Source organism: Egretta garzetta, unplaced genomic scaffold, assembly GCF_000687185.1.
Source record: "Egretta garzetta isolate BGI_Z169 unplaced genomic scaffold, ASM68718v1 scaffold287, whole genome shotgun sequence".
Taxonomy (NCBI): Eukaryota; Metazoa; Chordata; class Aves; order Pelecaniformes; family Ardeidae; genus Egretta; species Egretta garzetta.
Window position 1 is genome coordinate 2,044,711 of NW_009260435.1, and position 2,935 is coordinate 2,047,645.

Below are 2,935 nucleotides of genomic sequence, written 5' to 3' on the forward strand. Positions count from 1 at the left end.
ACCCCCCCGGCTCCTTTTCCAATGGCCGCCTCCCCAGCCACTCTTCCCCTCACCTGTAGCGTTGCGTGGGGTTGTTATGACCCCAGTGCAGGACCTGGCCCTTGGCCTTGTTGAACCTCACCCAATTGGCCTGGGCCCATGGATCCAGCCTGGCCAGGTCCCTCTGCAGAGCCCTCGTCCCCTCCAGCAGATCAATGCTCCCACCCAGCTTGGTGTCATCTGCAAACTGACTGAGGGTGCCCTCGATCCCCTTGTCCAGATGATGGATAAAGATGTTAAACAGAACTGGGCCCAGCACTGAGCCCTGGGGACACGGCTTGTGACCAACCCCAACTGGATTTAACTCCCTTCACCACAACTCTCTGGGCTCGGCCATCCAGCCAGTTTTTTTACGCAGCGAGGGGTCCGCCCTTCCAAGCCATGAGCTTAAAATGGTTCAGGGGGTCCAGCCCCTCTGCCCCCTTCTCCCACCCCACCTCGCGAAGTGGTTTCTGTGGGGCTGGGGTGGGAGAAGCCGCTGCAGGCATGGCTGTCCCCACCACTGTCACCCCTGGTGCGGTGGCACCACAAGCGTGGGCTGCTGGCACCATCTAGTGGGAGTGGGGACCCCCCCAGTACAGTGGGACACAGCCCCTGGTGGCACATCTTGGTAGCCCAGGGTCCCACTTTGGGACAGATGCCCCCTGGCCACTCCCTTCCTGCATCCTCTCTGGGGATGCTGAACCCGCATGGGGATGCAGGGTGGGACCCTGCGTGTCCTTAATCCTCCCCTTTAAGGGGCTGGTAGCCTGTCCCCTTGGCCACCACATCCCAGTGGCATCTTATGGCCTGGGGAATGGGACAGGGGTGCAGAGCCAGATGGGACCCCCACTCTTGAATCAAACCTATAGGGACACCCCCCCACCCTCCCCATCCCTCCATGCCCCGCACCGGGGTGTGGGTAAGCCTGTCCCTGCTGCGTGTCTTCCCCCCGCTTACATCACACCAAGCCTTTCCACCACCACCCCAAAATCCTGGCTGCATGTGGGGCTGGGGCAATGCGGAGGGGAGCGACTCATGATTGGCCCCCCATGTGCCCATCCCCACTCAGGACAGGCAGCCGTGGGGATGGAGGAGGAGGAAGAGGTTAGGCCAGGCTTTCCTTCCCGGCCAGCGCTGCGCTGCCTATTACATCAACTCTGGTATTTCCAGTCCCTGCGGGGAGAAGGGAGGAGCACAGGCGGGAGCAAGGAAAAGCAAAGAAATATTAGGGGATGCAGGGAATTGGGGGGTCCCACGGGGGGGATTCAAGCCCTCCGTTAAGGCCTGGGGCTGGGATCCCCCGTGGTCCCTGGCCTCATCCTGGCTCCATCCCCGGCTTCAGGACTGGGAATGAAAGTGGCAGGAGGGGGGGAAAAGGGGAAAAGGAAAAATCTACACGTGGAAAACACACGTCCCTACGGCCAGGACTTAAAGCAACAGGAAAGGGCCAGGCGGCACAAGGGCAGCTCCAGGGACAGGGGGGTGGCAGGGCTTGGGGTGTCTGCTCTGGCTTTCGGGGTGCTGCCTCAGTTTCCCCAGGGTGGCAGAAGGATGAAGGGAAGGATGCTGGGATGCTTTTTCCCAGCCCCATTTCTGCCCTTCAATAATCCCCTGGGGATGCCAGGCTGGGGGCGTGGGGGTGCAGAAAGGTGTGTGGGGGGGGTAGTTCAGTGTTCAGGGGGTCCCCGGGGAGGACGTGGGAGCAAGGGTCCGGGGCTCTCCCTGCACGGGCCCTTCACTTGGTGATGCTGAGGAGCGAGCCAGGGTGATGGCCCTGGCGTGAGGATAGATTTGGGGTCTGCATGGGGTGGATCCAGCTGGCAGCAGGGCTGGGGACCCCCTAGATTCACGCCTCAGGCCCCCCCCTTTTACTTTAATATTTCCAGCCCCGAGTTACCAACTGGTCTCCGGTGCTTGTTAAAACCATTTTGTGCAGCATCTGTCCTCATTTGGGATACAATAACAAGGGGAAAAAAAACCCAGATTGTCACAGAGAGACAAATTCAGGGGGAAAGTTCCATTTTTAGGGCACAGCTTCCCCACTGAAAACTACCAAAGCTTTTCTGGAGCGAAGGTGCTTGTCCAGGCCCTCACCCTGGTATCGGGCCTCCACGTGGGACAGCCACTGGTGTCAACTGGGGTCCCTCTGGGGGAAAACAGGGCCCTTCTGAGAAGCAGTGCGGGGCAGGATTGCATCGTGTTGCCCCATCAATGCTTTCCACATCCCGACCCCTAGAACCATTGTATAACACCAAAACCCGCAGAATTCAACACAAATATTGAAGGTCGCACCAGGGTTAGAAAAAGTGTAAAAACCAGAAATGTCAGGGGTTTATCCTGAGCCAGTGCATCTCATGCAGCCAGCATCCTGCAGCCCTTCCTCTCAGCTGTCGGCGGGCAGGATCTGTGCTGGCAGTGGTTCCTAAGACCAAAACCTGTGGAATTCACCCCAGATTTTGAGGGTTGTGCCAGGGTTAGAAAAAGTGTACAACCCCAAAATTTCAGGGGTGTGTCCCAAGTGGAGGCATCTCGCTCACAGCCCGCACCCTGCAGCCCTGCCTCCTGGCTGCTGGCAGGCAGGATCCGTGCCAGAGGTGCTTCCTAGGGCCAAACCCCGCAGAATTCACCCCAAATTTTGGAGATGTGAATCGATCCAGGGTTAAAAGTATAAAAAACCCCGGCATTTCAGGGGTGTATCCCGAGTGGGTCCCTCTCACATGCAGCCAGCACCCCGCAGCCCTGCCTCCCTCCCGCCGGTGGGCAGGATCCTTGCCAGAGGTGCTTCCTAGGACCAAACCCCGCAGAATTCACCCCAAATTTTGAAGGTTGTGCCAGGGTTAGGAAAAGTGCCCAACCCCGAAATATCGGGGGAGTATCCCGAGCGGGTGCCTCTCCCGCCGCCGGCGCCCCGCAA